The sequence below is a fragment of the Canis lupus genome, chromosome 8, assembly GCF_048164855.1.
Source record: "Canis lupus baileyi chromosome 8, mCanLup2.hap1, whole genome shotgun sequence".
Classification (NCBI taxonomy): Eukaryota; Metazoa; Chordata; class Mammalia; order Carnivora; family Canidae; genus Canis; species Canis lupus.
The window spans coordinates 11,609,270-11,632,490 of record NC_132845.1 but is presented as its reverse complement, the minus strand read 5'-3'; the positions used below and the strand labels follow the sequence as shown (position 1 = coordinate 11,632,490).

General features: G+C 38.6%; 1 protein-coding gene and 1 long non-coding RNA gene across 33 annotated transcripts in view; one reads left to right on the top strand and one right to left on the bottom strand.

Annotated features, from left to right (window-relative positions):
* Nucleotides 1-23,221, bottom strand: part of ADGRL2 (adhesion G protein-coupled receptor L2) — a 619,854-nt gene that overhangs the window by 384,695 nt on the left and 211,938 nt on the right. The gene's annotated exons all lie outside the window — the stretch shown is intronic.
* Nucleotides 1-23,221, top strand: part of LOC140637832 (uncharacterized) — a 44,042-nt gene that overhangs the window by 14,642 nt on the left and 6,179 nt on the right. For both annotated transcript variants that reach the window (XR_012034886.1, XR_012034887.1), the window contains exons 3-4: nucleotides 5,092-5,186; nucleotides 6,809-7,038. This is a non-coding gene — a long non-coding RNA (uncharacterized lncRNA). The remainder of the gene's footprint in view (nucleotides 1-5,091; nucleotides 5,187-6,808; nucleotides 7,039-23,221) is intronic.

The following is a 23,221-nucleotide window of genomic DNA, read 5'->3' as shown; positions in this document are numbered from 1 at the left end:
ATAATATGCTCTGAGAAATTTACTGAAGAGACAAGAAAAGGCAGTGAAGGCCTGGGGGTGAGGAGTGTGCAGTATAGGAGAGGTAAAAGAGGGAAGATGTTTAATTCATTCAACAAATATTTACTGAGTGCCTGTTCTATGCGGGGCACAGTGTAGAGTCTAGACAATTCAAGGTCAGACAAAAATATGAAATATTCATCAGACAGGTATCAACAGAATTAAGAATTTTTAAAATTTCATCCCCCATCCCAGTCAGTTTATACTCTAGAATGACTTGATATTTTAAGAGTGATGATTTCATGTGTAAATTGTTTGTCTTATCCATTTTGCTCTGTTTTTACAGCAGTTCACCTTTTCTATCTTGACAATGCTGCCAACTTTCCTGAAATCATACAATATTTTATGGGCCAGGACATAAACCACTTAATATGAGTCTGTCACATAAAATTTAAAGTAAATTTAGTTACCTTAAATCAAAGTAGTAACTGTTCAAAAGTCCACTTAAAGGATGGGTTTGACCAATGGTTGGTAAACTATAGCCTGTGGGCCAAATCGGTCCTATTACATATTTTTGTAAGTAAAGTTTTATTGGGACACAGCTGCACTCATTCACTTACATTTTGTCTATGATGACTGCTTTCATGCTCCAGCAGCAAAGTTGAGTAGTTGCAACAGGGACTGTGTGGCCTGCAAAGCTGAAAATATTTACTACCTGGCCCTTTATAGAATAGCATAGATAACCCTTGGTAGTCTGAGTAAGAGCAAAATGATGGCTCACTAAAAAAATACATTTAACATCTCCCTTTGAATATAATTTTGTTCCTATATTTGAGTGTGATGAGGATACTATTCTGGAAATTCTTATCCAATAAAAATAATATCCTCCTCATTAAAGATCTAAATCAGTAGCATTTGGAATTCCATTTCACTGCTGTTGTTTTGTTCAGCGTTATGTATAGATGTGAAAAACTGGAATGTCTAAATTTTATGTCTAAGTGTTTCTATTCTATGCTGGGAATATAGGGCTCGTCTCTGGGGGTAGTATACTTTAGTACATTTTTGTAGGCAGGCTCCAAGGTGATCTATTTCCTGATATCCACTTTCCTGTGTAGTCCCATCCTACACAGAATAGGGCTGACTTGTGTAATCAATAGGACATTGTGGAAATTATGGAGTGTGACTTCTGTGTCTAGGTCATAAAAGGCATTGTGATTTCTGTCTTGTTCTGAAAGAACCAGCTATTACGCCTAGAGGACACTCAAGCAGCTCCCTGGAAATGTCCATGTGACAAGGAAGTGAACCACCTGCCAACAGCTGATGGGGAAACTAAGGCACTCCATGAACATCCAGTGAGTGAGCCATCTTAAAAGCATACCTTCAAGTCCAAGTTGAGCCTTTGATGATGGCAGCTTCTGTGGACATCTCCACCACAACCTCCTAAGAGACCTGGAGCTGGAACCATTTAAGTCACTCCTGAATTCCTGACCCCCAGAACTATGAGATAATAAATGTTTACTCTTTTGAAGCCACTAATTTTGGGGTAATTCATTATGCAGCAACAGATGACTAACGTGGTGGGGGTGCCTGGGTGGCTCACTTGGATAAGCGTTCCACTCTTGATTTTGGCTCAGGTCATGATCTCAAGGTCATGATTTCAAGCCCCACTTGGGGCTCTGTACTCAGCAGGGAGTCTGCTTGAGATTCTCTCACTCTTTCCCTCTCCCTTGGCCCCTCACTCTTGCTTGTGCACGTGTGCATATTCAAGTGTGCACTCTCTCCCTCTCTCTAAAATAAATAAATCTTTTTTTTTTTTTTTTTAAAGATGACTAACATGGTGTATGCGAATGTGGACTCTGAAATCACACAACTTGTGTTTGAACCCTGGATCTACCACTTGCTAGATGCATGACCTTGGGCAGATTATTAATTCTATTACTTAGCTTTCTCATCTAGAAAAATAGGGGTATAATTACCTCTATGTCATAGAATTGTTGTGAAGAATTCAATGAGGTAATGAGTGAAAAGACTTCCTAGGAGGTAGTAATTGTTGCATAAATGTTAGCAATTATTTGCTTTTAATTAGCATTAGAATGGACTCCAAGTATCCACCTAAGAATTCTTTCAAACTTTTTTTTTTTTTTTTTGACAGCGAAGTGAATTCATAGTGGAATTTTAGTGGACTTTTATCCTCCATCCTAGAGTTTATACAACTTAGAACACATCAACTAGATATGGGAGGTCAGGAAAGCAAGTATATTAAAAAAAAGACTATTGTCATTATATTGGAAGACAAGATATATATTAATTTTGCATGATATATGTTAGTTTTATATTACGTATAAAAGCAATAGAGGATGAAGAACAGTTTGGTACCTGAGAAAACAGGTAAAATTATAGAGCCTGACCCCAGCCACAAATTTTAAAAAACACACCGACAAATGTAATTTTTGGTCTAATTTGCTAAAGCCTAAACCACACATCGTGTTTTTTTGGTGAAAATAAAAGATAAATAGCAAAATAATACGGTGCTTTGCAGGTTGTTTGAGTTATCTAACCCCTCTTTAATCCAAGGGATTATTGAACAAAACCGATGTTCATTCAAAAACACTTATGAAATCTGTTGTGGATTACCAATATCATCAGTTAAACCTGTTTCAAATTTATTGCTTTCATTCAGGTTAAATAATAAAAGGGTCCATTTGTCCCACCACATGTATATACACGAATTTAGCTTTCATCATTCCCTACAAGTTTAATCCAGTGATTTATGTTTTTTAACGCATATTCAAGGAATCTGTTGAAGAAACTCATCCAGACAGACAGAAGAGCTAGGTGGGATTAATAGGGTGTATTCAGGATTTAAAGCTGGTTGATTCAGTTCAGAGTAAGTTAAAAAGAGAAAAAGAATAGAACACTGTAACCCTCCTTGAGGTTCTAATCATCTTAATGACTTTAGTAAAAAAGAACAGGCTAAGGTCAAGAAAGTTCAGAGACAATGAACCCTGTTTCTAGAAATACATTACACGAAGAAAAGCCATTGCTTCAGCTGTTCTTTTTTTAGCAGTGAAAAACACTGCTATAGTTTTCTTAGATAAAATTTGCCTTCTATTTAAGTCATCATACTAATGGTTAAATCTGAGGTTTCAGAATTCTTGATTTTCTTTGTGAAACCAATACATTTCACTTAACACCACAATCAGCAGTGAAGACTAGGGAAAAATTGGGCACACTAACTTTTTATTTATTTCTTTATGTTTTATAGCAAGGCAATGTATTACTTTGAGATCCTCAGATAGCAACTGCTCAGATACAAAAAAAAAATATTCTGACTTATCCTATTATTGATGACTTTGAACATTTAGAAACATTCAGTTTAAGGCCTACAAGAACAAAATATTGGAATATGAGGAGGAAAAATCCACCCCTCCCACCTCCAGTAGAGTAAAGCCCATTCCACTCTCTCGGGCATTTTGTTTCAGTGACATTCTAATCTTTATACACATTAAGAACTTTCTTTGGTAATATTGTTTCATTAGTGTAAAATGCATTTTAACAAATATGCTCTTTCCCATTAACTGCTTTCCAAACACAGAGGACAAATGGAGACTTGATAAGCATATTTTAATGCTTCATTGAACCCGATATGTATTTCCAAGTCTCATTTTGTTATAACTTTCATAGTTTAATGGAACACCTTGGGCCATGAAGTATTTTGTGTTCATTAACTTTTAAAAAGGGAGAGATATGCTATCTAATTATCAGCATTTGGGCCAGAATATCAAGTGCACTTCATATTTTTCTGATTCTACCCATGATATAGACCATACCTAGGGACATGGCAAATGAGAAGTAGAATTCAGGGCTGTCCAACTGAACTTGGTGCAATGGTGGAGATGTGCTATACCTGTGCTGTCCCAAACTGCAGCTACTACGTGTGGCTATTGCATACTTTAAGTGTGGTTGGTACAAGGGAGGTACTAGATTTTTAATTTTACTTATACTAATTTGTTTACATTTAAATAACCACACGTTGCTAGTGGCTACCACGTGGAACAGTACAGGGCTAGATCATTTATGACCAGCTTTTCAAAAAGAACAGCCATTTCCACAACAATTGTTTATCCTAATTCATAGCTCTGGCCACTCTTATTCCTACATAAATAATGTCTAAAAGGATCAACCTTTGTGTTATTTTTATTATTTTCTATTTTAACTTTTGGGGGGTTGTTTCTAAATACTATAGATTTAAATTTGCTAGAGAATATCTGTTCTTCGCAGTATTTTGCATCTACAGATTTATTTAACTGCTTTCTACAAAAAGTTGAGCTGTTCAGATAAAATAAATTTGTTTCAAATTTATCATTTATTAATATAACTGTATTTCTGTCTTGTTCAATACCATGATTAGTTTAAAATTTCTTCAAACAAGTCACAAGAATTATCTTCAGAATAAATAAAATGCTATTAGATATGAAAAAGTAAAATATTTATTTCAGCTTTGTCTCAGGCAAAATATGCCTGGAAATACCTAATATCATATGATTTAAATATGCTTACATGATGACTTGAGTTCAAGTAAATTTGTGGAATGAAAGAAAAGAACAAATACAAAATTTGCAACAGACTCCTGCATTTTTATAATTGGCTGGCGTTTGACTCCTTATGTTAATATACATTTTATCCTTTTACTCTAGTTGTGAAATTCTTAAATCATCGTTTTATCTTTTGTTTTTGGTTTCTGCAATGTCTTTACAAGATATGTAATAATCTTTACAAGATTGTGAGCAAGTCACTTAATTTAAGGTCTTTTGTTTGATTCCAGTTAAATGGGTAATGCCACTATTATCTGCTGGGAAGTTATTTTAAAACTATGTGATTGACCAAAGCCAGTTAGGAATAACATGTTTGTGGGAATAGGAATACTTTTTAAGTTTGTTGAAATACCCTGAAATTTCCTTCCTCTCTATATGCAAAATCTTTTTTTGTTTGTTTGTTTGTTTGAATTCTTATATGCAACCAAATCCACAGAGTATGCAGTATTTCGGTACTCTAAATTCCTTATTTTTCTTTCTCAATTTTTGTTCTCTGCAGATAAGCCCTGTCCATGTACCCCATAAAGAGCTGCGGTATCTTGACTATTCCAGCCCCAAATCTATTCTACACTGTCAATCACATCACCTCCCAAGGTACTTCACTGCACACAAATCAAGTTTGAGTCAAGTCTACTTCTAATCAATAGATCCTTATAGATTGTTTTAGTATACCTAAATCACTTCCCAGAAAATATCTCGCCATCTCATTTCTAATGGGAAAACATTAGATGAGATTTCAATCTGGGCCACTATAGAAGAAAGGCTAATGTACTCTTCTGGTCCATCAGGGGCCTAAGCTCCATGTAGTTCTTACATGAAATGGGAAAATGTTTTCTCTCAAGTCAAAGACACACACACAATGGGAACATTTTAACGGGGACCAGTGTAGAACTAAAGAAAATGGCTGAAGGAAGTGCACGCTGCCAGATTGTTTCGACACTGTAGAAAGTTTATACGTTGCCTTGAAATCTCTGCAGTGTGGTCCGGCAAGCAAGTTTTAAAAACACAAGTAGGGGATCCCTGGGTGGCTCAGAGTTAAGCGCCTGCCTTTGGCCCAGAGTGTGATCCTGGAGACCCGGGATCAAGTCCCACATCAGGCTCCCTGCATGGGGCCTGCTTCTCCCTCTGCCTGTGTCTCTGCCTCTCTCTCTCTCTGTCTCTCATTAATAAATAAATTTTTAAAAATCTTTAAAAAATAAAAAAAATCAAAAAATCAAAATCAAAATCAAAACACAAGTGCCTCTGAAGCAAAAAATGCCTGGAAATCATTTTTTTTTTCTCTTTACTGTATCAACAGCAAATGTGGCTACTAATGGTACTTTGAATACAGTAAAAACACAGTCCATTTATTATCCATATTCCAAAGATATTTATTGCTCTAATAAGACAGTTAAATAGTATGCTAAGCAGCTGTTCTTAACAATCTGTCCTGTTCTGTAGCCAAGGGGAGTACCGACAAAATTTGTATTTATATGTTGTACTTTCCAGTTAAGAAAATCATCTCATCTAGATCATCTTACTTAATCTTCGTAGGAGCACTGTGGGAGTTAGTATGTCCTTGACCACAGTCTGGAAACTGAGGCTCTGATAGGTAAATGAGTTGCCTGTGGCATATTACATACAGCTGGCATATTAGAGATGTATCTTTAAACACGGACAGAAGGTTCCAGAAGCTGCCCTCTTCTCATTGTAATATATGAAGAAATGGTGACTTATATTTACCATTTTATTTTTCTGATATTTTAAATGAATATTTAGTTCTGGGGGGAATAAAAGAATTTTGGTCTATGTGACTCCTAGGCAGCCAGCCCTACACTGTTTCTCAGACTATGCTGGAGGCTGGTATGCTGCAATCGGCATAATGTTAAACTCTGTGTGATTTAGGATGGAAGCTACTGAAGGACATTCACTTCAGGAGTTTTGCTACAGTTAGATGTAGACCAGAGTCAACTGAGACTTTAGTCTTCCGTATCCTCCGAGAACACTTTCTTGACTATGATTGGCCACTTCTAAGATGGCCCCAAGTGATGCCCTCCTCCTAGTGTTTATGCAAAATCCCTTCCCCTGGAGTATGAGGGGGGACTTAGTGACTTGCTTCTTATGAATAAAATATGGGAAATGGGATGGTGTATCACTTCTGGGGTGAGTTTACAAAAAGACTGACTTCTGTTTTACTGGCCCTCTGTTGCTTTTCTGCTTGCTCATCCTGATGGAAGCCAGCTGCCATTCTCCAGGTTGCCCTATGGGAGGCTTATGTGGAGAGGAACTGGAGGAAGCTCCAGTCAATGGCTGCTGAGACACTGAGGCCACTAGTTCAACAACACATGAGGAACTGAATCTTGTCACCAACCATCTGAGTGAGCCTCTAATCTATCCTTGAGGTGACTGCAGCCCTGGTGATCACTCTGATTGTTGTCTTGTTGAGGATCTGATCCAGAGGATCCAGGTAAGCTGTGCCCCAATTTCTGACCCACAGAGACTATGAGATAAGGTATTTGTTGCCTCAAACTTCTAGGTTTTGGAAGTAATTGGTTGGTTACATAGAAATATGTAACAGATATATTGACTAAGAGAATTCGTTTCCCACTGTGGACACAATGCCCATTCCACTGTCCAGAATTAATTTTGGAAACGGATTTGATGTCAGTAACTGTGAAAACCACACAGTGGATAAAATCATTGCTTTGGGATTAGAAACATCTGGGCTGTGTCTGGATTTGCCATTTACTACCCTAAGACACCGGAGAAGTTGTGTAATATCTCTGATCCTCCCTCTCCTCATTTGTAAACCTGTCTATACTATCTACTTCATAGGTACTTTTTAAAGCAAGATCATGAAAACAAAACAAAAATGTTTAGCATCTAGTAGGAACCCAGAAAGTATTAGCTATTTTATAATAATTATTCCTTAATTTGAATTTAAATATATTAGCTACATCTACCCATTTGGTTTTACATTCCTAGCATTCTTATTCCTGTTGCAAGGATCAATCAATAGCATTTTGTAAATACCAATGAACAAACTATAAGCCATTCCTTTGGATAGGAGGAACCTATGTAATCAAAAAACTCCCACTAAAAATGTAAATAATAGTGTACTAAACACCAGGAGGATGCCAAGGAAGTACAATAAAAACATTCTAAGATATTTTGCAAGGCCCAAAATAATGTAAGTGCATGATAATAACTGGCATGTAATGTCTTAAAATAGAAGCCAAGCTACAATGATTTTCATTAGATGCTTCTCAAATCCTATGGGTGACATGAACCCATTTCCTCTGTCACATTTCTGAAGAGATAATTGCAGGAAATACTGTAAACAGCTTAACATTCACAGGTCATATTGAGAAATGTTTATAGATATTGACAGCTAAATACAACATATCACAGCATCCTGCACAATGTGGCATTTACCTAACAATGAACTTCCACAAATCAAAGTCAAAAAGTCAAGCTTTGCTTTGGTAAAAAGAGATATAGAAATATTTGTTGAATGGATGAATGAATGAATGAATGAATAATGAATGAAATGCTTCCTAGAATTATAGGTTTGTTTGAAATATTATAGAAATGATAGAAATAATATTAATGAAAAATTTTATTTTTCTTTCATAATATTAAATTTTAAGGCATTAACCGCTTGGATTTAGAAATTAAACAAAAATTAACTCAGGACAAGAAAAATAATTCTTTCAACAATCTACTAGACAGACAGTAAATATAAAAAAAAAATCTCCTAAGATTCACAGAATTATTGTATCAAATATTTTTTAAAAACTGCAAAACTTGGGACACCCTGCTAGTTCCATGGATGCAATGTGCAGCTCTCGATTTTGGGATTGTGAGTTTGAGCCCCACATTGGGTGTAGATATTAAAAGTAAAATCAAGTCCGCCCCGGTGGCTCAGTGGTTTAGTGCTGCCTTCAGCCCCGGGGTGTGATCCTGGAGACTCAGGGTCGAGTCCCACGTCAGGCTCCCTGCATGGAGCCTGCTTCTCCCTCTGCCTGTGTCTCTGCTTCTCTCTCTCTTTCTCTCTGTGTCTCTCATGAATAAATAAAATCTTAAGAAAATAATAAAAAAATAAAAATAAAAAAATAAAAATAAAATCAAACAAACAAAAAAAGGGGGCACCTGGGTGGCACAGTCAGTTAAGCATCTGGCTCTTGGTTTTGGCTCAGGTTGTGATCTCAGGGCTGTGAGATCGAGCTCCAACTTGAGTTCTGTACTTAGAAGTCTGATTAGGATTCTCTTTCCCTCTACCCTCTGCCCCTCCTGCTCATGCTCTCTCTCTCTAAAATAGATAAATAAATCTTTAAAAAACAAGCAAAAACTGAACAACTCATATAGTTCACAAAAAATTAAAAACGAAATTTGCTAAACTCTTAGATAGAAATGTCTACTAGGAAATAGAGCAAATTAACAAAGTCTCTATATAAATTATATTTCCTACCTGACAGTGTGTAATTTAATATTTGGGGTTAAGTGGAAGCAAATAAAATGTACTTACATTTATTGAGCATGAGAAAAAATTAAGTGTAGATATAGAGAAATGTTTGCTTTAGGAAAAAAGAATTAACTTCTCAATCTTCGTTTGTTAGTTATTTAGTGCACTAAACATACAAAGTCTGGGTGTAATTGTTACCTAGTCTTTTAATGAAAATATGTGTGAGTGGAGTGGATATATATATACATACTTGAGAATGTATATGCAGAACAAAGTTATTGGTATTTCTAATTGAATTACTTTTCTTACCTCCCTAAGCGCCTCATGAATTTTAAATTACTGTATATTTTATCTAAATACCCCCTCCGAAAGGTTCCCCAATCTCCTCACATTTGTCCTATGTATTCATTATTTATTAAATTGTACCTTTTTTCACAACCAGAATTACATATTGATAATTGTGAATGTTGATTACTTTCCTTGGAAAGCCATTTATGTACTTATTCTTGTACCTGGTAAACAACAAATATATATATATATATAAATATTTTATTTTTATTTATTCATGAGAGACACAGAATGAGAGAAGCAGAGATATAGGCAGAGGGAGAAGCAGGTTCCCCGCAGAGAGCCCGTTGTGGGACTCAATCCCAGGACCCCAGGATCACGACCTGAGCTGAAGGCAGACGCTCAACCTCTGAGCCACCCAGGCGTCCCAAAGACTATATATTTTTAAAGCTATTTTAGCTTCTCCAAGAAAGATTTGAATCAGGAGTGTTTTTATATGAGTGATGCAAACTTTTGTATTTTGTGATTTTCCCAGAAAAGCATGAAGTTTGGCTCAACATAACAAAACAAAGCAAAATCTTGCTTTTCTAAGCTCTGTATGGTCTTTGACCATATTAAAACTAGGCCAGGATACAGAATGTTAACTGTTTCGTGGGAATCCTCAGACCAAAGTAACATTGGTGCAAAGTGAAAATTCTTACTGGATTTAAACAGAAAGAAAAAATGGCAAGAAGGGAAAGGATTTTTTTAAAAAATGAGAAATTTTGCAATTCATGTTTGTTTAGCACTTCTTATGGGTCAGGTACTGTGCCAGTTCCCTGGATTATATCAGTGAATAAAATCAGCAAAAATCTCCACCCTCCTTGGGCTTACATTCTCATGGGGGGAGGGGCACTTGGGTGAAGGGAGAGAGACAGTAAATAACAAACATAACAAATAAGCTATATAATATGTTAAAAAGTGATATGTGCTAAAGATAAAAGAAAAGTAGAGCCAGGGAATGGAAAATGTGTATGGAGGCAGGGTGAGGGTAGGGTTATCTAGGAAGCTGAAAAAGTGACATTTGAGCAAAGACTTGAAGGAAGAAGGAAATGATCCCAACAAATCTTTGAAGAAAATGCATCTAAAGCAGAGAGAATCACTTCAGTGAAAGCCCTAAGGCAAGATTGTGTGTGATACACTCAAGGGACAGCAAGAAGATGAATGTGGCTGGAACAGAGGCAGGAAAGATGGGGAGAAGGGAAATGGGTTGGTGGGTAATGTGTCTAGGGGACGGGGTGGTGGTACAGCGCATCAAGAGACCTGTGGGCCATTGTGAAGACTGACTGACTCCTGATTGATCAAATTTCTTGTGCTTGCCTCTTTTTCCTCTGCCTTTTCCTCCTTCACCAAGGTCAACTTTGGTGCCTGGCATTTTTTCTTTTTTAAGATTTTATTTATTTATTCATGAGAGACACACAGAGAAAGGCAGAGACATAGGCAGAGGGAGAAGCAGCCTCCCCACAGGGTCCCTGAAGGGAACCCGATGCGGGACTCGATCCCAGGACCCTGGGATCACGACCCGAGCCAAAGGCAGAAGCTTAACCACTGAGCCACCCAGGCATCCCCTGCCCAGCATTTATTTACCGAATGCTTGTCTTGATTTGAACAATAATAGGATTCTAAAGTTTCAGGAGTGTGTTTCCACAATTTTCTTCTTCTCATCATTTCTATTCAATCCAAAAATATGTATTGGGTTCCTAATGTGTGCAAAAGTATGTGTCAGGCACATTTACAAAATAGAAGCTGTCGTCTACAGCCTCTTGACAGAATCTGGTCCTGCAGACCACTATCAAGCACGACACAATACTCAGCGTTTTATTTATTAATTTTTTTGAAGATTATTTATTTATTTATTCATGAGAGATAGAGAGAGAGAGAGAGAGAGAGGCGCAGAGGGAGAAGCAGGCTCCATGCAGGGAGCCCGACGTGGGACTCGATCCCAGGACTCCAGGATCATGCCCTGGGCTGAAGGTGGGCACTAAACCGCCGAGCCACCCGGGAATGCCTACTCAGCGTTTTAGATGTGTTAACTCACTCAGGCCTCCCAGCAACCTATAAAACGGATGCTGTTATTTTTTCCCTTTTAAAGGTGAGAAAAATGAAGCATGGGACGATTAAATAACTTATCCAAGATATGTAGACAGCGAGCTACAGAACTAAAACTTGAACTCGGGTGTTTTTTGACTCCACTGTTTGGGTTCTTGACTGTTCACAATGCAGCCTTCTATTGCATGATCCTTCACAATACTCAGACTCTTTGAGATGTTTTCTTTATCCACTTGTTCATTCACCAAGTATTTATGACCATTCTCCTGTCTTCTCAGTGCTGTGCGGCACCGTGGAGACAGGGCCGCCGCAGGCCTCTATGGTATCTTCGTGTGAATTAGAAAAATGTGTCTGTTTCTGAAGGCAGGAATAGACTTTACTTTCTTCTGGTGGAAAGTTCCTGTAATATTCTGATCTTTGAAGAGCAAGACATCTGACTGCCATTGTTGGAAAATGGTCATAATAAATGCACAGATTTGTTGGCAGGTGCAAACGTAGAATATATATGAAAGTCAAAATAGTAAAGGTATTTATGATGTAAATAGCATCCCTTAGATGTGATGCCCTTGTGAAGTGCACAACATGAAGTGCTGTACATGACTCCGCAATACGAGCCACATAAAAGAAAACATTGCTCCCCAGACATGAAAAATACAACACTCATAGTAGGTCAGAAAACTCATTTATTTTCTGTGAGACCTTTTGGGGCTTTCTTGATAGACTCTTTCAAAAACTTCCAAATGAACGTAAATAACTCAGCAATGTTGAAAATTAATATTTGAATGGTAATAAGACACCAAGGTTTTAGGGAGCATATTCTTGCCATTCTTTTAGGATCATCTCTTATTTTTATCGATTCTATTCAGTTAACAAAAACAAAAACAAAACAAACATGTGTTGAATTCTGACCAAATATAAAATTGCACGGTAGGCATATTTCTAAAAATATGGACCGTAGCCTGTTGGGCATAGACCATGTACTGTGAGGCGCTAGAGCGCTATTGAACTATACAAGATGCCAACTTTTTATAGTATTTATATCCATCACAACTGACATTAGTCAGTTACCTACTTAGAAGAGGATTTTCTCTCATCAAGATCAGAGCATGCCTGTGCCATAACTTTTATATTAATTAGCACTTATCCTCAAAAGATTTTAAGGTATGACTGGTTATTAATTGCATCTTCACAAATAATAAAAAAGGAGGTTTGGGGAGGCTAATAGTAGGGCTGGGTTCAGTCAGGAGTTTCTGACTCCAAAGCCCACCATGCCAGGCTGCCTCCCAGCACATGGTGGGAGGATGACCTACTCCCGAGCCCCTTGAAGATTGATAGAAAAATCAGAGACGATGGTTACGGAAGAGAGCACGCAGCCAGAATGATGGACTCGTGACCCTACCTGTGCCAGATTCCAGCCTGCTTACGTCTACCCAGACCAGGCACAGCTCCCATTGTCTAGCAGCCAATTCGAATGACTAAACTCTGAACTATAATTTCAGATATACGCAAAATGGTTCCAGAATTTGCTTCAGGGGTCATTAGATCCCCTTCCTTCTCCATGTATACTGCTTCTAAGCTTAGACACTGCGCTTCTGAAAGGGTAATTTGAAGATATCAGGGGGTATGAAATAAGAACAACAAACACATATTGAAAGTTAACCGGGTGCCAGATACTACCGTGAGCGCTTTGTTCTAGTCTCATTTAAGAAGTGAGAATCAGGATTTTGGTTTTTTGGTTTTTTGGTTTTTTTCCTGAGAACAAATATTAAGAGCTTAGACTCAACTTGGAAATATATCTGGGGCTGAAAGTTTAGGTAAAGGAATGAGTATAAATGAATTTTTGTACCTCAAAGCCTCCCATGTAGCAACGTGGCCCTGACGGCATTGTCAACAACCCAGCGGATGAGACATTTCAGCCACTTAGGAAAGTTGTTATAGCTTCATATAATTCCTTCATTCAAATGGCCATTTATTTATTTATTATTTTTACTTATTCCTGTAGTCTCTAAATGACTAGTTTGAGAAAGAAACTCTTGGGGATATCATCACAAAGAAAGTAAGACTTTCTCGAAGCTGATAAAAATCATTTTTACAATTTTTTTTATTAGTATCTTTTCTTCTTAAAAAACAAAATCTGTGTCTACGCTCTGTTTCCCCTACCCTATCATAAGCCCCTCAAGAACGGGAGCTAGGTTTTTCTACCTCTTTGAGATTTTTAGTGTTTACCCTTCCACTTGGCTCACGGAAGAGACTTCATTCATTTACTAACTGATGATTTTTCGAGCACCTACTGTACGTCAGGCAGTGGACTTGGGTGAGGGAGTACGATGGCAAACTGGGTGTAGTTCTTACAAAATTGTCACTGTTGGAGAGAAGCCAGATAATAAATAGGCAATTTCATGAGGTACAAATAGAGTTTAGGGCGATACAGGGGTGCTCACCGGAATAGGGGGATACTGAACTCAATAAGCTGGCCAGGAAGAACTTTCCAGAGAAGGTGACAAATATTCTGAGGTCATAAAGAGAGTGATAGTTAAGAGGGGAAGGGGCAGGACAGGTGACGTTTACCACAGGAGCCAAGGCCTTGAACCCACCAGCAAGGGTTCTTGTTGGAACTCGCAGTATCTCATCATGGTCAGATGGTGAGATCTCGCCTGAGGAGAGTGGGGTGGCAAGCAGGAGACAGCTCACAAAAGGAACTCCACCAATGTTTGTTTCTGATGCTCCTGGGGCTGTTGGTAGGTGACATGATTACAGCTGGAATCCCTATAGGTGTGCCTAAAAAGCAGGTGTCTACACAGGCCAGTCATCATGACAAACACCAAGTGCCTCTCACCGAGGACAAAACAAAAGGCGTTCTCATTACCAGCTGAGTCAGAGCGCGGGGCAAAACGGGTCAAGAACCCAGGTGTTCTCTTTCCTAACCGGATGCTATCATTGTTGGCGTATTAGGAGAAAGGTGGAATCCGCTCAGGTGGATGAATATTTTCAGATTCTCCAGCCTTGTTTGGCTACATCATCTCTGTGACCTTTAGAGAAACCGGATCCTGAATCTCAGAAACTACCCATCCATACATGAGCAAAATCGCTTTTGTTCTATTTGCATTTTTGCAAATGAAGCACCATCCGAGGGTATCTATCCCATCGCGGGGAGCTTTTGCTTCTCTCAACCTTTCCTGGCTCCGAAAGCGTTTCTCCCATCTGAGCTAGGTACTGAACTTTGAAGAAGAGTCCACTGTAATAACAGTAAAGTTTAATGATGCATAACTTTGAGAGACTGACAAATTTCCAGCCAAAGTATTGATTCTTACAGAATTTATGAAGCACATGCTGTATTCTGTGTCATTATGGTCCATTTTTGGCTGAAAGAATCATGTAAAATAGATTTTTAAATGAGTGGTAATAGCCAGACATAAAGAAGGTATTGATGTGTGTCATGAAGGGTGAAATAGCATGCCAGATTAAAGCATATAACAAATCAAAAACAACAGTACCCTCCACTCCTACAAATATAAATTTGCTTTTCCTTTTAATCACCCCTTCTATGTACCACTTTGCACATTTGCAATTTCCTTTCTTACACAACTCTTCCGAAGAGCGTTAAGAATGTGTAGAATTTTTGCATAGTTGCCCACCGTTGCTTTGGGGGATACTGAAAGTTCAGAAACATGGTTGCTTAAATTTGGCAAAGTAATTGCTCTTCCATGTAAATACTGTCCTTTGTAAATAATGCTAAAAGCTTATACTCTAATCTTTATTGCTTGCCTATAAATGGAATATTTAGTGGATCAATATTTAGATACCTGTATCAATTCAACGATTTTAAAGCGATACCGGAAGATTCTTATCTGTTTTTCAGAAGCATAAAAGTGGATTTTCCTTTATAACTTCCAGCTAAGCTCTTCCTTGTGCTCGAAAGAGCTCATGGATGACACCCCTACCTCCAACTTGTTTTGAAAAAGTATCAGATTTGTTCCTGTGGTCCTCCGCTGCCTGTTTGTGCCCTGCTCATCTTAACGCCTGTTATGAATTAGTTTCTCAAGAAACAATTGAAATGTAAGTCTTCTTCTCCTCCAGTCTGCATTTTGTTTTGACACACTGGGGGACAAGTGGCTTTCAAAAAGAGTAATTTAAACTTTGATTTTACGCTTCACTTTGGAATACATGTTTATTAAACGCGTATCTCACCGACAGAGTAATCAATACCGATTGTGTAGTACATTAGGAGGAAACCATGTCTGAGATTATTAGAAAAATTAAATGCTTTTAGTTTTGCTTACTTGAGCAATATGGGAAAATTAACAGTTTAAACCCTTTCAGGTATCTGACCAGACTTAGCCTGAGTCAGAACTCACACTACTGTGGCTGAGCTTTCTGTCTTGTTTTTTTTTTTTTTTTTTTTCCCTCCCCTCCCCTGCCCTTCTCTCCCCTCCTTTCCCCTGGCCTTCTCTTCTCCTTTCTTTCTCTTAGCAAAGCTGCATTTACCCTATCTAGTTAGCAGTCACCTCGAGAACATCGAATAACTGAAATCCTAATGTTAAAGACTAACATTGATACACAAATATCCGCATTGGGATGGGACCACAGAAAGAAAATTGACAGAGTGGCTCTGGTTTTCTCTGAAAAGGATTTCCATCACATTCCAGAAACCTTGTCAGAGTCAGAAAGAGAGGTCTCGCAGGTCTGACCGTACTGGGGACCAGTGGATCCCAGTCACAGATCTATCTGCCCCCCCCACAGCCAGAAGCCCCATGAGAATAAACTAAATCCTTTTTTTGGAAACAGCTGCTTTTCAACAATTCAGGAGTTTATCAGCCTAATAAAAAAGTAACTTGGCAGGAAGAAAAAGGCTGAACGTCTCAATAGGCTCTTCTCGGGCCCTAGTGGAGCCTGAAGAACACTTCAAGGTCTTAGTCAACATGAACAGAGGAGCTGGGATGAGCACCCTCATCCATACCGCAAACAAGCTCCCTAGAGACCCAGAGAGAGGTCAGTCTTTACATAAACATTTTTCCCAGGCCTCAGGCAAGTAAATTCAAATAAAATCAACCAAGTCCCGGATGGAGGGTTAGAACAAAGGCTCAGGGACCAGGAAAGGGAGACCCTCGCCTCAGGACCACGTCCCACCAGCAGCGCCCATGTACAAACTGCATTTAACATAAGGTGTTGCAGTTCACGGTGTCTACGTTCATAGCTTTTTCCAGGTGGACTTTTTTTTTTTTTTTTTTTTTAAGAACAATTTCTAGTTTAGCGGATGGATGCGCTAGAAGAAATAAAATTTTAGAAAGCTATAAATTTTGGAAGCAATTCTTAAAAATGTAGCCGCACTCAAGGACACTTGAAATGCAGAAGTTGTTATTCATCTTTGGATCTTAATTTCCTCTTTTTTTTACCCCCAAATCCCAGTGTTTGTTAGACACTCTAGGCAGACTATAGACATACAATGTGTCCATAAGTGTACATAATTGTAGCATTTGGTTGTGACAAACTAGTTTTACTAAAATGGAAGATTTAATAGATGAAATGAGGAACTATGTCAATGTAATAGCATATTAGATTTTGCAAATGAGCTATTCCTAAGGCAACAAGAATTGCTTTGCTTTTATATTTCCACAATCGTTCGTTCATTTGACAACTAACATTCAGAATCCATCTTTGATCTTGGAGGACTCATACTAATCAAAGTACAATAAATCCTTATACTTAGGAACATAAAATGATACCATCAGAGTCCTTGGCCTGTAGGATACGCAGACCCACCCAAGCAAGACCTGATGTCCCGGCTAGCTTTATAGAGGCGTGGGAGGCGGTCAAACTTGTCTCCAGGCCTTTCAGCGTTGCTCTCTGCCACATTTCCCAGCCAGGGTCAGGGATCCCAAGATTCTAATGACCAATCATGGAGGATTTGTTATGTGCCATACATTTACACTGGTTGTTACTGGGCCTTACATCAGCTTGCAGGATCAGTATTTTATTTCCATTTCACAGATACGAAAATGAGGCCCATTAAGTCCAACTATTTCCAAGGGGCAGAGCTGGATTTCAACCCCACGTCTGACTTCAAAGCCCCTCCTTAAGCTCATGACATCATTATGTCTCATCCTGAGACCTGAGACTTCCAGGCGGAGTTCACGCCCAAACTTGTTCTTCTTGTTTTGGCTCCTGATTCTCTTTGGCTTTGGGACTTTGGGGCTTTGGAATATAGACAGTTTTTTTTTTTTTTTTTTTTTTTTTTTGGTGGGGGAGTGGGAACCAGAAGGGGGGAGGGGATGGGAAGTGGGAGAAGGGAGATTGAGAAATGGAAGGCATACATGGTTCTACTTCTATCAACTTATTACTAGAATTCTATTTAGTTTCTGACGGGGACCTTTGGAAATGATACCTTTACCCAGAGGACTTGTTACAGGATAAATTTAAAGCAGCATAGCATATTGTTGATCACGCAGACAACATGACTGCCAATTCAGCGTACTGTTAAGATTAGCCATTTGTGTTGGCTCGATGATGTTGTGAAAACTCCTGTTAGCTTCTTGGAACTACAAAACATGTGATGAGAAATCTTCCTTATTTTGCTTTGTGACTATCTGCCATTTGATTTTCACTCTAAAACATAAACTGACATCTCTCGGGTCTGTAACAGAATTCTCCCATTGTGAGTAAGTCCCCCAAAACACACTTGGTTGGCAGAGCAGCCCAATGATCTGTGAAAAATCACCAGGAATCAATATTGCCATTAAAGACTCCTTTGTGAAATTTACTGGGTGACTTTGGGCAAGCCACTTAACCTCCCTACACCTTCAAATATAAAATGGTCATTATGAGGATCAAGCAAGATAATTTCTACATGAAAGGGCTTTACAAATTGTTAAGTATTATACAAACGTTAAGGGCCTTTCTGGGCATCAGTCTTAATCTGATTCATTCCTTCCTGAGAAGCAATCTGGCAATAGAAAGGCCTTGACTTGAGTCTTCCATCTGTGATATCCTTTTGACCCTACTCTTTAAGGGAAGAACCAAGACTCCTAGAATTCTCTCTGTAATTTACCACAGCTCTGCCAATAATCATATGTCATGAGCACTGAACATTTTCTCCTTGGATTTCCTAATCCTGATTAAATGGTAAATCCTGAAGTTATTAGGTAGCAAAGGCTCATTTATCAAATCCTTAGAAAGAAACTTCTCTTCTTGGAATTTTTTTCCATCTCCTCTCACTTAGCAGTTTATCTTTTATAATCACGGATTGCTGTCTAGGCAGTCTACTTGAGATAGGAGGCAGGGAGTAATAGACCCATATGAGGAATGATAAATGAAGATCTCTCTCTGTTCCTTTCTTCTCATTTGCCTCCTTACATTTGGGGTAACAGGTACCTCTCATGCCCATTCATGATTCTTTTTCTAAAAGTACCTTAGTGCCCCCTGCAGGTTATATGAGTTTCTCCTCCCACAATCTTGTTTATACTTCGTTTTTTTTTTTTTTCTTTCTTTCTTTCTTTCTTTTTTTTTTCTTTTTTAACCCTCTCCTGAAACAGACTAGTGCTAGGTTTTTCTCAATGGTGCTAGAATCCGCGAGGATTGTTATTTACAGTATGCTCTCAAGTACTCAGAAAAATGATTCAGCAGTGGGGTGATTTCGATCTCATGTGCAATTTGAGTGTCATAACGGATCCTACTTGGCCTAAGATGGGTTGCCATGAGACTGTCGACTATGGGCGACATTCACAGGTGGGAATCTGAAGACTAAAAGGCCAACTAACTCTGCAGGGCTTCCAAAACTAGCTTGGCAATGGTTGCAGGGCTAGAACTCAGGTCTTCCAGGGTTTATTCAAGTACGCTTTTCTTTATTGTGTTTTGAATAGTTTCTTTTCCCTGTTTTCAAAAGTATCTGTGTTGTCCTCCAGTTGTATATCTCAAAAACAGAACCCTAGGAGCTATAATGTCATCCATTGGCTTCCGTAGATAACCGATGGATTAGGGCTTTCAGCATGCCGAAAGGATCTGCTTGGTTAATACTAATCCAATTTGTAACCACATCCTGGTGCTATTGCAAATGTCTCGGAGGTCAAAGGTATAATTTAGTGAGAACTAGAAAACTGCAATAAACATGGGGGAAGGCTTATTTCTTGATTTACTTGAAAGTAGCCTAAAGCAAAGTACTCCAGCACACAACCTCGTAATGATCCTTCTGCTGAAAAGCAGAAGTCTATTGACTTTTTTTAGGTTTTATGATCTTGAAAATCTTGAATATTTTCTGAACCTCCTGCTTCCTGAAATATCACTCATTCATCCTCCAATTATTCATTGGCATCCTCAATCCTGTGTGTTTATTTTGCTTATTCTTAGTGCAGAATGGCCATCGATTTGGATTATTTGTCATCTAAGAATACGGAGCTCAGGAAAGCCTTTCTCTTTTGAAACTATTTTGAGATTTTTGAATATAATATCGAAGGAACGAATGCTACATTTTGAGTTTTGATCTAAATCCTTGGAAGAAAAATTAAAATTCTGGGATAGAATAATTAAGTCCTGTGGATCAAAATGAAAATATCTAGATATAAGTTCTGAGGGCCAAATTAAGGAAGACTTTGTGAAACTGGTAAATGTTTAAACCACAAATCTATGTTTGTTCAGCTCCTGGATTTCCTCTTACTAAGTAGTTTTAAAGCTACTTAACGACATTTAATTGACATTTTACTCACTATTTTACTTGTGTTAAGTCTTTCATACTCAAGCTTTCCCAATTACAACATGTACACACAAAAAAAATTACCTTAGCCTGTTTCTAAATGGCTAGCCAGTTTGATGTAATTTCTATTAGAATTCGGTAATATTGATACTGCAGGTGCTGGAGCAGCATTTTTCAACTGTCAATTCTAACTCCTTAGTAGGTTGTAAAATCGATTTAGTTGCTTGTACGCAGCATTAAAAAGAAGAGAAGGAAAGAAAGCGAGAAAGAAAGAAAAAGAGCCAGAGAAATAGAATTGCATGGAATAGAGTATTAAAGTGGAGGTTACATGCTATTATGTGAAATTCTGCTTTGGTTAGGTGCTTGTTTGGACTGTGACATAAATTGTGTTTCTTGAGTCGTAGTCAAACTGAGAAGCAGTATTTCCAGACCTCTCTGGATAAGGGCAAGCGCTCCTTACCAGCTGTGTGTGTCATTCTGTGCCTTGGTTTTCTTCTCTGAAAATACATGTAATAAGACTGACAGATCAGGGTTGTTATAAGAATTAACTAGAAAATAAAATAATGTTGGTGCACAGTATCTGACATAGTGAAAAACAAATATTGTTGCTATTTTAGTAGGGTTTATATTTGAAATCATATTTGAATCATTTGTAATAATAAAGTGCTTAGACTTCTCTCATATCAAGATCCCTTGCAAACTTCTACCTACCAAGCACATAGCCCCAGGAAAGAAGCTGGACTCTCCCGAGTTAGAACAAAGAAGCCATTGATTGGTTTTAGATTTCATAAAATGACTCTTCTGAAACAACAGTCATGAACTTTGGGTTAGAAGAAAGAAAAGGATTTTCTAAATTGCTTAGTCTCGTCTTTAACATATTGAGAAGCTGGCCAGACAAACAATAGTAGAGAGTCCTAACCGAGAGGGGGACGGCTAAGTTAGGAAGAAGATGGGGACGTGGCCGGCTTCTCAGGTACCACGGGATTCTAGGTAGAAGGTGGCAGAGAGGTAGGAAAGCATGGCTTGGGCTTCTCTTTTCAAAAATTCTTGGAGGGAGGGTTCAGTGGGAGAGGAGGAGTATAGAGATGTTCTAGAAAGGTTGAGGGGAATGATGAGTTGAAAGTGGCTGCTGTCCTCCAAGAGGCAACTGGAAGCTATTGCCCTACGGGCTTCTGCTTCAACATGAGAGTTATTACATCAAATTAAATTCAGTGGCTTAACATGGTTTTGTACAGAAAGGTCTAAGTTTAAGCCTCTTAGAGTCTCCTTCAGCTCCTGGATGGTGTGAAGCTATCCAGAAGTTCTTGAGCATTCTGTGGAATGAACTAGAAGGATCTGGCTGTAAAGCAGTTGAAGGACTTGCCTGGCAACTTTGCCAAAGGAGGTTGCCCAAGGGGAATGAAGCCATCCAGCACACACCAGCGTCCAACTGGGAGTCACAGTTCTGTGTCAGGGATTCATATTGTCAGTGAAAGTGGAGATGGGGCTCAGTCTCCAAGAGAAAATGGTGCCCCAAAGGACTGTCAGAGTTTAAGTGAACAAAATATGACCAATTATTGCAAAGAGCGGTTTTTAGCAGTGGGTGCATCAGAATGTACAGGGTATGGACAAGTCACTCCTGCGGTATTACCAGCTGTGGGAGTAGGCTAAACCAGGAGAACTGAGAGGATACCTCATGCAACTCCCAGACTCCTCCTCCCCTAAGATTACCTGTATGTCAGTCACCTTACAGATATCTAGGTAGAAAGGGCAAAACTCTGACAAGTGTTTCCCTGACTCATCCAAGCAGAAACTGGGTTACGTAAAGAGATGGGTTGAATTACCAAGGAAGACTGAATTGAAAATTTAACTAAAATAACTTTTCTAAACTACCTGGTGGGTGTAGGATTGTGAGGAAAACCCAGTCATTTAGAAAGAAGTAAAGAATCCTGGTTTCTTTGCACATTTGAGCACAATGAAAATACATTTCTGATTTATCATTATTATTGTATTATATCATTATAGCTATGAGAAATGACTTTTTCTAAGTCTTTATTTGCTCCATTCTCTGTGTCATGGAGTATTTTGAGTAATAGCTATTTTGCTACAAATTAACGACTGATTTAGATGTCTCTACCCCAAACTGCAAGTATAGAACAAATTCCTAACATATATTAAGTAAGGAAAGAAGAGGGAAGCCAGTCTCTGGGTTTCCATATAAAATGCTACCCAGTCCCAGTGTAATCCACAGTGCTGGACAGGAAACTAATGGGGAAAAAATTTAAGTTTACAGAGGACTTTTCTGCTTTGATAGTCAATTGAAACTCAACTATAATTTTTGTGTCTTAACCTTTTGAATTTAGTCTTTTCCCCACAGCTGTAAGGGAAGGATGGTGGTGGAGGTGGAGGGGATATAAATTGTTAAAATGAAACAGGAAGAGACAGTAAAAAGGACCTTCTGTGTTCAGGGCACTGATCTGTCCAGAGTTATTCCTCCTCCCTACAACAGGTAGGATCAATGGCTGTCCAGGAGTGTTGACAAGCAGGGAGAGCAGAGGGATCGCTGACACCCAAGGCCGATAGACCATCATGCAGGTCAGCACCAGGTCAGCATGTGTCCTTGCCTTTCATAATGTAGGAGGCAAGATGATATAGTGGAAAAAAATGGAGGTTATTGATAACGTGCGGGTGGGACCTCTCACTCCCGTTATATAAAAGGGGCTGTAGTGCTTAATATCACCGTCTCCCAGCTGTGTGAACTTAGACAAATTGTGGAACCTTCCTAACTTCAGTCTCCTATAAAATAGGGAAAACAACTGGAGCTTCTCATGAAGCTACTGGAATTTAAAGGTGACAATTCACGTAAAGCATACATCTCACCATCTGGAACTGAGAATGGGTTCATCAGCCAGTGTTACCTGTTTAGCCTTTGGGGCAGCTTTAGGCTTGAACCTACCTGACTACCTACACGAAATTCCATAACATACTTAAGTTTTTTGAACAAAATTCCCCTCATTTGTAAAGTGGGACTAACTCACGTTATATAAGTGTATTTAGAGATGATGATAAGAAATACATGTCAAGCTCATCACTTTTCTCCCTTCTTCCCTTGACCCACATCTTCCAGTCAGCATGGATAAGAAATCC